The sequence below is a fragment of the Pan paniscus genome, chromosome 12, assembly GCF_029289425.2.
Source record: "Pan paniscus chromosome 12, NHGRI_mPanPan1-v2.0_pri, whole genome shotgun sequence".
Classification (NCBI taxonomy): Eukaryota; Metazoa; Chordata; class Mammalia; order Primates; family Hominidae; genus Pan; species Pan paniscus.
In genome coordinates this window covers 82,264,979-82,277,598 of record NC_073261.2, presented here as the reverse complement: position 1 = coordinate 82,277,598, position 12,620 = coordinate 82,264,979, and the positions used below count along the sequence as shown (strand labels likewise).

General features: G+C 43.7%; 1 long non-coding RNA gene and 1 other non-coding gene across 2 annotated transcripts in view; one reads left to right on the top strand and one right to left on the bottom strand.

Moving 5' to 3' along the window:
• The window catches only part of LOC129397173 (uncharacterized), a 73,475-nt gene extending 65,353 nt beyond the window's left edge, over positions 1 to 8,122 (top strand). Inside the window, exon 3 of the long non-coding RNA XR_008624364.1 lies at positions 8,098 to 8,122. This is a non-coding gene — a long non-coding RNA (uncharacterized LOC129397173). The remainder of the gene's footprint in view (positions 1 to 8,097) is intronic.
• Positions 8,123 to 10,737: 2,615 nt separating this feature from the next.
• LOC112438952 (U6 spliceosomal RNA) lies at positions 10,738 to 10,844 on the bottom strand. The gene has a single exon (XR_003027265.1). It is a non-coding gene; the product is annotated as a U6 spliceosomal RNA (small nuclear RNA).
• Between the last annotated feature and the right edge of the window lie 1,776 nt (positions 10,845 to 12,620).

Sequence of the window (12,620 nt, the reverse complement as noted above, 5' to 3'; positions counted from 1 at the left end):
ATCATGAACTTCTGGCCTCAAGGGACTCTCCTGCCTCAGCCTACCTAGCAGCTGGGACTACAGGCGTGCACCACCATACCTAGATAACTTTATTTTTTTACTTTTTTTTTTTTTGAGACGAGTCTTGCTCTGTCCCCTAGGCTGGAGTGCAGTGGCGCAATCTCGGCTCACTGCCAGTTCCGCCTCGTGGGTTCACACAATTCTCCTGCCTCAGCCTCCTCAGTAGCTGGAACTACAGGCGCCTGCCACCACGCCAGGCTAATTTTTTATATTTTTAGCAGAAACGGGGTTTCACTGTGTTAGCCAGGATGGTCTTGATCTCCTGACCTTGTGATCCGCCCTCCTTGGCCTCCCAAAGTGCTGGGATTACAGGTGTGAGCCATCACGCCTGGTCTTATTTTTTCACTTTTGTAGAGACAGGATCTTGCTATGTTGCTCAGACTTGTCTCAAACTCTTGAATTCCTGGTCTCAAGTGATCCTCCCACCTTGGCATCCCAAAGTGCTGGGATTACAGGTATAAACCACTGCACCTGGCCTTCCAAATTTTTTATTTTGAAAAATGCCAAATCTATAAAAAGTTGAAAACAATAATACAACGAGTACTGATATACCATTCACCTAGACTCACCTATCATTAACTTTTATAGCATTTGCTTATCTATCTGCCTCTAACTATCTGTATTTTTTTGTTAAATCACTTGAAAGTAAGTTAAAGATATCATGAAACTTTACCCCTAAGCACCGAGTATATATCTCCTAAGAATTAGAACATTTTACTATATAACCACAATATTATTATCTCACACAAAAAAATTGTGCATTAATAAAGTAGTATTATCTAATATGTATTCAAAAAATTTAAATTGTTGCCCAGATAAGTTTTATTTATTTATTTATTTTTATTTTTTGAGACAGAGTCTCACGCTGTTGCCCAGGCTGGAGTGCAGTGGTGTGATCTTTGCTCACTGCAACCTCAGCCTCCTGGGTTCAAGTGATTCTTCTGCCTCAGCCTCCTGAGTAGCTGGGATTATAGGATGCGTGCCACCACGTCCAGCTAATTTTTGTATTTTTAGTAGAGACAGGGTTTCTGCCATGTTGGCCAGGCTGGTCTTGACCTCCTGATCTCAAGTGATCTGCCTGCCTTGGCTTCCCAAAGTGCTGGAATTACAGATGTGAGCCACTGTGCCCTGCCATGAAGGCACCACCTTTGAAGCAGAGAGCAGCCCTTATTAGACGCCAAATTTGCTGGCACCTTGATCTTGGACTTCCCAGCCTCTAGAACTGTGAGCAACAAATTTCTGTTGTTTATAAACTACCCAGTCTAAGGTATTTTATTATAGCAGCAGAAATGGACTAAGACACTTGAGTGTGTTTGTTAATGTAATACCTATGGCAGGCCAGACATGGTGGCTCATTCTTGTAATCTCAGCACTTAGGGAGACCAAGGGAGGAGGACTGCTTGAGCCCAGGAGTTCAATTCCAGCCTGGGCAACATAGCAAGACCCCGTCTCTACAAAAATAAAAATAAATCCCCACTTGGAGTTATCTACAGTGCTGTTAAGGGACTGCAGATGCTCGAGGAGTTGCAGTCACCCTACATTCCCAGGCAGATGTTCTCTACTCTCTTTGCCTTCTTTGACCTCACTGCTGCAAACTTCCACTTGTATTGAACATATTTATTGAATATATGTTGAGGAGTGCTACAACATTTTACTTGAATGTATGTTGATGAATGCTACATTTCACTGTGGCCTCAATTCACTCCTCTGCAAGATAACTTCAGTAATTTAGAAGCATTATCACTAGTTTTGTAATGTTTCTTTAGAAATGTTAAAGGCATCTATAGGTAGTCACTGAATTGTGAAGAGTATGAGATCAATATTTAGATGAAGCTGAGGTCAGCATGTGTCATTATGAAAGTAATCCTATTCGTCATCATATATATATATTTTTTTTTAGAGACGGAGTTTTGCTTTTGTTGCCCAGGATGGAGTGCAATGGTGCGGTCTCAGCTCATTGCGACCTCCTCCTCCTGGGTTCAAGTGATTCTCCTGCCTCAGCCTCCCAAGTAGCTGGGATTACAGGCACCCACCACCATGCCCAGCTAATTTTTGTATTTTTAGTAGAGATGGGGTTTCACCGTGTTGGCCAGGCTGGTGGCAACCTCCTTACTTCAGGTAATTCACCCACCTCGGCTTCCCAAAGTGATGGGATTACAGGCGTGAGCCACCGCGCCCAGCCTTGTTATCATATTTTACAGACCCTGTCCATGTGAAAACTAAGCCATTATACCCAGTTACTCCAAGATAACAAAAGTCATTGGGTCTCTTTCAAACATGAAGGGGTCTACTTCAGATTTCCAGAAGTATGTGTGCCCAGGAGAAAAGTGACACAGGTTTGGTGAGTAGTCAAAGGGCTATAAAAGGTTTGATAAATCCCCACTTGGGGTTTTTCCTGGAACAAATGAACAAAAAGCAATATTTAAATATTTAAAAGGTCTTCCTGACTGCTGTGTTACAAGGAAACCTCCTGAGGCCTAAACTGAAGTGAAAGCAGGAATCTTAAGAGGTAAAGTGAGTACCAAAGATGGCTTAGTCCTAAGGTTTCTGAAGAACTCTGGAGACCTTGAACTTCTACTCTGAAGGCTGCACAGTGTTTGGGGGACAGAAGATAATACCTAGGGCCTACCCAAGTAGAGAGTCTACTACAGGGTCCCCATAAAGCTGAGAACTCCCTGCCCCAAATCCCAGAGAGAAATAGACTTACCACTTAGAAGTGAACAGCAGGCTGGGCGCAGTGGCTCATGCCTGTAATTCCAGCACTTTGGGAGGCCGAGGTGGGTGGATCACCTGAGGTCAGGAGTTCAAGACCAGCCTGACCAACATAGTGAAACCCTGTCTCTACTAAAATACAAAAATTAGCCAGGCATGGTGGCGGGTGCCTGTAATCTCAGCTACTTGGGAGGCTGAGGCAGGATAATCGCTTGAACCCAGGAGGCAGAGGTCACAGTGAACTGAGATCATGCCATTGCACTCCAGTCTGGGCAACAAGAGCAAAACTCCGTCTCAAAAAAAAAAAAAAAAGTGGTGAACAGCAAACAATTTGCTTATCTTGAACTTGACTCTGGGTAAGGAGAACAAGATAGAAAAATTCCCCCCTGGGCATTTGCTACCACAGACTGGCCTCCAAGTGGATTTTTAGTCCAATAGCATGCTCCCTATGAGGTTTGAAAACCTAAAATGATCATTTATATGGTTTGGCTCTGTGTCCCTACCCAAATCTCATCTCAAATTATAATCCCTATGTGTCAGCGGAGGCAGCTGGTGGGAAGTAATTGGATCATGGTGGCAGATTTCCCCCATGCTGTTCTTATGATAGTAAGTTCTCATGAGGTCTGATGGTTTAAAAGTGTGGCACTCCCCACCCCTGCCCCCACCACCTCCTGCCACCATGTAAGATGTGCCTTGCTTCCCCTCCTGCCATGACTGTAAGTCTCCTGAGGCCTCCCCAGCCATGTGGAACTGCGAGTCAACTAAACCTCTTTTCTTTATAAATTACCCAGTCTCAGGTCTGCCATATTCTCAGGTCTGAGACTGGGTAATTTATAAAGAAAAGAGGTTTAATTGACTCACAGCTGTATAGCAATGTGAAAACAGACTAATAGAGTCATATAACTTGAAGTGGTCCCAGGCTGGTAGTTCCTTCAGTAAATAGGCAAGAGGATTGCAATTTCAACCTGGACCTCAAAGAAATCCTGCCAATAAAATGCTAAGGCTGGCCAGTCGCAGTGGCTCATGCCTGTAATCCCAGCACTTTGCGAGGCCAAGGTGGGCAGATCATGAGGTCAGGAGATCGAGACCATCCTGGCTAACATGGTGAAACCCTGTCTCTAATAAAAATACAAAAAAAATTAGCCAGGGTGTGGTGGCGGGCACCTGTAGTCCCAGCTACTCGGGAGGCTGAGGCAGGAGAATGGCGTGAGCTCAGGAGATAGAGCTTGCAGTGAGCCGAGATTGCGCCACTGCACTCCAGTGTGGGTGACAGAGCGAGACTCTGTCTCAAAAAAAAAAAAAAGCTAAAGCCAGTGATTCAGCTCACAGTGAAAGATCTAATGACACAAGGAAATAAGGCACTCAAAGCCAAGAAATAGCCAAAACCAAAGAGCAAAATCGGCTAGGCTAGGTGGCTCATGCCTGTAATCCCAGCACTTTGGGAGACCAAGGCAGGTGGATCACCTGAGATCTGGGGTTCGAGACCAGCCTGGCCAACATGGTGAAACCCCATCTCTACTAAAAGTACAAAAATTAGCCGGGCGTAGTGGCAGGTGCCTGTAATCCCAGCTACTTGGGAGACTGAGGTAGGAGAATCTCTTGAACCTGGGGGGCGGAGATTGCAGTGAGCCATTGCACTCCAGGCTGGGCAACAAGAGAGCGAAACTCCGTCTCAAAAAATCAAAAAAAACAAAAAAACAAAAAACAAAACAAACAAACAAAAAAACACTAAACAGCAAAATCAAATCTGCAAAGACTTCAGATGTTGAAATTGTCAGATCCGACATCAAATTACTGTTTTGTATATTTAAAGAAATAAAAGGGTGGTTTCAAAATATGAGCAAGGAACAAAAGACTATAAAAATAGTTAAGCCAATATGATAAAGAGCCAAAGAGAATTTCTAGAGATGAAAATTTTAATCATTGAAATTGAAAACTCAATAGATGGATTAAGCTTCAGAATAGAAACAGCTGAGAAGAGAATTTGTAGAAGAGTCCAGTCCAGGCTTATAGTCACATAACTCCAGTTTTGTCCAGGGCAGTTTCAAAATTCCAAATGTGTTCAAAGCTAAATCTTCTCTGATTCTCCAGCTCAGGGCTGCCTTAAGCATCAGAGCCAGAGGTAGGAGAGGCAGGCTTGTCAGCCACTCCTCTCCTCCCATACCACCTCCTGAACTTGCTAACTGCTGTTTCTGACCTCTCCACCCTGTACCAGTGGGGAAAGGGGATTAGGGGAAAAGGCAAACAGTCTTTTATACCTAGTACAGTGTCCTCTGGCATCAGTGCCCTCTGGGAATGGAAAATGCCCAAAGCTGACTCTCTCTCCCAGGTCACCCCTCTCTCCCCACCTACCCTGACTGCAGTTCCCTGATGCAGACAACACTTCTCTGGCTGTCAGCTTTTGATGACTTCCTCAATTTGGGCTTCTGGTGGTTCCTTCACTCCTTGAGGAGCGAGGAGGCAAGATTTCTCTTCAGTTCATCCCAGGTGCAATGGTTTGAATGTCTCTTCCAACATTCATGTTGAAATGTAATTGCCATTAATCCAGATTAGGTCATGGACTAATGCCATTATCACAGGAGTGGATTAGTTATTATAGGCTTGCAGGCTCCCTTTTCTCTCTGTCTCGTGCACTCTCTTGCTCTTCCACCTTCTGACAAGCGATAATGCAGCAAGAAGACCTTGACCAGATGCAGCCCCTCAGTCTTGGACTTCCCAGCCTCTAGAACCATGAGCCAAATAAATCTCTTTCCCTAATACATTACCCAGTCTGTGGTATTCTGTTATAGCTGTGGAAAACAGACTACAAAAATTGGTACCAAGAAGTGGAGCTGTTGCTATAACAAATGCTTGAAAATTTGGAAGTGTCTTTGGAACTGGATGATGGGTAGAGGCTTGAAGAATTTGGAGGAACAGGCTAGAAAAAGCCTGGATTGCTGTGAATGGAGCATAAAGGGAGATTCTGATGAGGACTCAGGAGAAGAGCTGTAGGGAAAACTCTTAGAGATTAATCGATGGCTCTGATCAGAACGTTGGTAGAAATATGAATGGTAAAGCCCATTTTGATGAGGTCTCAGGTGGAAATGAGGAAGAAGGTGATGGAAACTGAAGTAAAGGCCATTCTTGTTATGCAGTTGCAAAAATTTGGCAAAATTGTGTCAGTGTCCAAGAACTTTATGGAACGCAGATCTTAAGAGCAATGAACTAGGATATCTGGCAGGAAAAAATATCTGAACAGCAAAGCATCTGGGCTGCTATGTGTCTACTTTTAGTCACATACAGTGAGATGCAAGAGGAAAGACATGAACTTAAATTTATAATTTTTTTTTGGAGATGGAGTCTCTCTGTCATGCAGGCTGGAGTGCAGCTGCACAATCTCAGCTTACTGCAACCTCTGCCTCCCAGGTTCAGGTGATTCTCCTGCCTCAGCCTCCCAAGCAGCTGGGATTAAAGGCGCATGCCACCAAGTCCAGCTAATTTTTGTATTTTTAGTAGAGATGGGGTTTCGTCATGTTGGCCAGGCTGGTCTCAAACTCCTGACCTCAAGTGATCCGTTCGCCTCGGCCTCCCAAAGTGCTGGAATTACAGGCGTGAGCCACTGCATCCAGCCAGGAATTTATATTTAAAAGTGAAGCAGAATAGAAAAATTTGGAAAATTTGCAGGCTGGTCATGTAGAGAGTGAAAAGGCATTTTTTAGGAGAGCAAACCAATGCTGTGGCCAAGCAACCATTTGCTAAAGAGCTTACCGTAGATAGAAGGGAGCCAGGTGCTAGTTACCAAAACAGTGGGAAAAATACCCTGAAGGCATCTCAGAGAGTTACAAGGCTGCCCCTTACAGCACAGGCCCAGAGCTATAGGAGGTTTCAGGGGATAGGCCTGGGACACCTTCCGCAAGCTCCTTCCCAGGGCTGCCACAGGTCTCTGATCCCAATAGCCTTCCTCAGCTGCCCCAGCTACGGCTCAAGTGGGCCCAGGTGTGGCTCCACCCACTGCTTCAGAGTCTATAACTGGTAAGCCTTGACAGCATCCACATGCTGCTCATTCAACAGATGCATAGAATGCAAGAGTTATAAGGGCATAGCTTCCTCCACCTAGATTCCAAAGGATGTCATGGACAGTCTGTGGGTCCAGACAGAGACTTGTCATAGGGCTGAGCCACCGCAGAGTCCCCACTAGAGTAATGCCTAGTGGAGCTGTGGGAGCAGGACCACCAATGAGGCCCCAGAACTGTAGAGCTACAAATGTACAATGCCAGCCTGAGAGAGTCACGAGCACAAGACTTCACCCTGTGAGACCTGCTGAGTGGACTGAGCCCACGAAAGCCACAGGGGTGGGGCTGCCTGAGGTCTTGAGGGCCAACCCACACATCAGTGTGTCCAGAATATGGGACATGAAGTCAAAGGAGATTATTCTTTAAGACTTAATGTTGTTTTTTTCTGATGGGTTTTGTACTTGCTTAGGACCAGTTAACCCTCCTTTTTTGTCTAGTTCTTCCCTCTAGAACGGGAATGTGTATTTTATGTGTGTCGCACCATTGTATTTTGGAAAAAGATAATGTTGTGATTTCCCAGGCTCACAGCTGGAGGGAATTTGCCTCAGAATGAATTGTGCCTTGAGTCTCATTCATATCTAATTTATTTCATTTTATTTATTTATTTATTGAGACAGGGCTTCACTCTTGTCACCCACGTTGCAGTGCAATGGTGCCATCTCAGCTCATTGCAACCTCTACCTCCTGTGCTAAAGCAATTGTCCTGCCTCAGCTCCTGCATACCTGGGACTACAGGCGCACGCCACCACACCCAGCTAATTTTTGTATTTTTCGTAGAGACGGGATTTCACCATGTTGCCCAGGTTGGTCTCACACTCCTGAGCTCAAGTGATGCACTTGCCTCAGCCTCCCAAAGTGCTGGGATTACAGGTGTAAGCCACCACACCTGGCTTTCATTCATATCTAATTTAGATGAGACTCTTTGGAATTTTGAGTTGATGCTGAAATTAGTTAAGACTTTTGGGACTTTGGTGATAGAATGAAAGTGTTTTGTTTATAAGAAGGACACGAAGTTTGAGGGGCCAGGGGCAGTGCTATGGTTTACATGTCTCCTCCAAAACTCATGTTGAAACATTTTTTTCCAATTACCCGGTTTCGGGTACTCATGTTGAAATTTAATTGCCAGTGTAACAGTGTTGAAAGGTGGGAACTTCAACAGGCGTTAGTCCTCATGAGTTGATTAATGCAGATGACAGGAGTGGGCTCGTTATCACAGGAGTTTGGCTCCCTTTCTCTGTCTCATGAACTCTCTTGCCCTTTCACCTTCTGCCAGGGGATAAAATGGCAAGACCCTCCCCAGATGTGGCCTCTCCACCTCAGACTTCCCAGCCTCCAGAACCGTGAGCCAAATAAATCTTTTTTCTTTATAAATCACTCAATGTGGTATTATATTATAGCAACAGACAACAAGCTGAGGCTGGGTGTGGTGGCTCACGCCTGTAATCCCAGTACTTTAGGAGGCCGAAGCAGGCGAATCACTTGAGATAAGTAGTTTGAGACCAGCCTGGCCAACATGGTGAAACCCCATCTCTACTGAAAATACAAAAATTAGCCAGGCATGGTGGCACATGCCTGTAATCCCAGCTACTCGGGAGGCTGAGACAGGAGAATCGCTTGATCTGGGAGGTGGAGGTTGCAGTGAGCAGAGATTGGACCACTGTACTCCAGCCTGGGCGAAGAGTAAGACTGTCTCAAAAACAACAACAACAACAACAAAACAGAGACATCCAGCACTTTTTGTGGATTCCACTTTGTTCCCTGGGAATATTTTCCTTTACCCACTGTAAATGAAAGTCCACCAGCCTGGCCAACATGGTGAAACCCTGTCTCTACTAAAAATACAAAAATTAGTTGGGCGTGGTGGCAGGTGCCTGTAGTCTCCATTACTCAGGAGGCTAAGGCGGAAGAATCGCTTGAACCTTGGAGGCAGAGGTTGCAGTGAGCTGAGATCATACCACTGCACTACAGGCTGGGTGACCGACTCTGTCTCAAAAAACAAAAAAAGAAAAGAAAGTCCAGTTTACACCCAATGTGACCTTGCGAACAGGTGAACCTTTGGCCATTTTTTCTACCTTCATACTTGGCGAGGATCAGACCCAAGTCTTTCTTCCTGAAACTCCAGGGGACAAATTCTGGGAGGTCTCCTTGAGGCACCTTTCCTTTGGCTTGAGGTGAGGAGAGGAGGCACCTTTCTCCCTGCCCGCATGTGAAAGTCAGGGGAGGAGAAAGCACTTTCTAAAGAAATCCTCACTCTCGCTCTTTCTACCTCAACCTCCTCATACTTTGAAGGTCAATGATGGGTTCATGAAAGCCAGAAGTGTGTTTATGATCTTAACAGGTCCAGAGTGACTGTGGGAGTACTAGTCCCCAATGGATTGGTCTCAGCTTTTGGGGCCTGACTAAAACAGAGAGAGAGAGAGGAATGCCATTTGAGCATATGGTTCCATTGGATTTTATCCCAAATAATCAAAATCATTATGTTTTTAAAAGAAGTAGAAAAATGCAAATAAGATGTCTCCATTTCTTTGAAGTCAAAAATTCAAAGCTAAAAATGCAAACCACAGAGGAAGAGAAGATATTTACAATGCATATTACAAAGAGCTTATGTTCAGAATACATAAAGAATTCCTATAAACCAGTAGAAAAATGGGCAAAATCTTGAATAGGCTCTTCACAAAAGAGGATAGTCAAATGACCAATGAACATAAAAATGTACTCAAACTCATTAGAAATCAGGGAAAAGCCAGGCGCGGTGGCTCGTGCCTGTAATCCTAACACTTTGGGAGGCCCAGGCGGGTGGATCACGAGGTCGGGAGATCGAGACTATCCTGGCTAACATGGTGAAACCCCATCTCTACTAAAAATACAAAAAATTAGCCAGGCGTGGTGGCGGGCGCCTGTAATCCCAGTTACTCAGGAGGCTGAGGCAGGAGAATGGCATGAACCCGGGAGGCAGAGCTGGCAGTGAGCCGAGATTGCGCCACTGCACTCCAGCCTGGGCGACAGAGCAAGACTCCATCTCAAAATAAATAAATAAATAAATAAATAAATAAATAAATAAATAAATAAATAAAATAAAATAAAATAAACACTGAAGCGGCTGGGTGTGGTGGCTCACGCCTGTAATCCCAGCACTTTGGGAGGCCGAGGCGGGCACATCGTGAGGTTAGCAGATCGAGACCATCCTGGCTAACATGCTGAAACCCCGTCTCTACTAAAAATACAAAAATTAGCTGGGCGTGGTGGTGGGCGCCTGTAGTCCCGGCTACTCGGGAGGCTGAGACAGGAGAATGGCGTGAACCTGGGAGGTGGAGTTTGCAGTGAGCCGAGTTCGCGGCATTGCACTCCAGCCTAGGCGACAGAGCGAGACTCCGTCTCAAAAAAAAAAAAAAAAAGAGAAATCAGGGAAAAGCAAGTTTAAATTATACTGAGATATACCATTACACACTCACTAGGATGGCTAAAGTTAAAAGCAGAAAACACCAAGTGTTGATGAGAATATGGAGCAACTGAAATTTTTCTGTATCAGAGGAGTGGAAGCATAAATTGATCTAACCACATTGGAAAACTGCCAGGAGTAGCTATTAAGTCTGAACTTTTGACTTAGCAATTTCATTCCTAGGTATTTACTTAATAGGGCATATATGTGGTGTACTAAAAGATATATTCATGAATGACCATAGCAGTATCATTCATTATAGCCCCAAACTGGAAACAGTTCAAGTATTTATAGATAATAGAATGGATGCATGCATCATACTGTATTCATAAAATGGAATACAATGTAGGAATAGAAATTAATGTACTGTTACCCACTTAAATGCAAGCAAATCTCACCTGAATAAAAGAAGTTGAACACAAAATTATCCATAATGCATGATTCCATTTATTTATTTATATATATATTTATTTATTTTTTAATGAATGCTTCATAAATTTGCATGTCATTCTTCCACAGGGGCCATGCTACTCTTCTCTGTATGCATGATTCCATTTATATAAAGTTTGTAAACAGGCAAATCTATGATATTAAAAATCAAGAAGGTGATTTCCTTTGGGGAAGAAGGAGAGAATAGCTATTGGGAGGGGGCAGAAGGGGAGTTCTGGGGTGCCAGTCATGACCAATTTCATGCCTTGTTGGTGGTTACATGGTGTATACAGTTTGTGATAATTCATTGAGCTTTATACACTTATGATTTGTGCACTTTTTGGTATCCATTTTATACTTCAATAGAAAAAAATAGTTTCTAAAGGGAAAACAAAAACCAGAACCATCTTAAAACCCCTGCTATAAGAAGACAAAGATGAAATATGAGTACAGAAACAGCACTGGTTTTGAGTCGGTGTTGTATCCTTGTTAGATTAATGACATTAAACTTGATCAGTGTCACTGATCACTTGATCAAACTTGATGTCACTGAGCCTCAGTTTCTTCATTTATGAAATAGGAATGATATCACAATACTTTCTTAGAGGACTATTGTGAAGGTCAAATGAGAGAATGTGTACAAATGCGCTTTGAAAACTAAAATATTTGTTTATGAGTAGTCATGCCAAAAAAATCTAAAACAAACATCACATATAATAATACATATATTAAATGACAAAAAATTCAAGGCCATTTTTCCTTCACAATTTGTTCTCTCAAGAAATCATCTATCCCAAGCACAGCTGCTTTTTTTTTTTTTTCTTTTTCTTTTTCTTTTGAGACAGGATCTCTCTGTGTCATCTAGGCTGGAATGTGGTGGCACTATCAGAGCTTACTGCAACTTCCACCTCCCGAGCTCAAGTGATCCTCCCACCTCAGCCTTCCGAGTAGCTGGGACTGTAAGTGTGCACCACCACATCTGGCTAATTTTTTATTTTTTTAGAGGTAGGATCTCCCAGTCTTGCCTAGGCTGGTCTCGAACTTCTGGGCTCAAGCTATCCTCTCGCATTGGCTTTCCAAAGGGCCGGGATTACAGGCATGAGCCACCATACTCAGCCCTCACAGCTGCATTTTTAAAAAGAAAAGAAATAATCTAACACCCAATTAAGAATCAGGTAACAAAGGCCTCCCATGCTATTTAATCCTCATGAGTCACCAACGGATGTACTGTATAGCCATGCAGATATGTGAGTCTACAGATAAATTTAGAAACTTTTCATGGCCATGAAATAGTGGCATCTTGATACAACTGACTTGTCTCAATGGACAAGTGTAGGAAGCCTTTTTCTTACTTTTAATCTGGATGTCTCAGTTACAACTATTTTGGTTGCAAATAACGGAAATCAACTCAAGCTAATTTAAGCAAAAAAAGAATGTGGAGATATCTCACAAAACTCAAGGGCTTCTGGAATCAGAAACTCTTAGCCTTGAAGAATCCAGGCAGAGCTGGCTGCTTTCTCTCAGCCCTACCCCTTTAAGTCTCTCTGCTTCATTCTTCTCTCACAACTAACTGGCTCTCTCTCCTTCTCTGGGCACAGAATGGGGAAAGGTGGCCTGAAAGCTCTCTGAGTTGACAGCATTTCCTCTCAAAAGACAAGCTTAGCCTGATGGACATTTTCTTGGTCTCAAATCAAATTTCCCAGGGGAAAAAAAAATAGTTTGGCCTGACTTAGGAAGAGTGACCACTGTGGTCTGGTCAAATAACCAGACCTCCAGTGTCATTTAGTACCAATGCGTCTGTTGGAGACCCATCCCACTGGGCAGTGGGTAAAATTCTCAGAGGAAGGGGGTTATGATCTGGGAATATACCCACAAAAGTTTTTTCTCTAGACTTTAACTGTAGTAGTTGCATCGATCAAGTTGCCTGC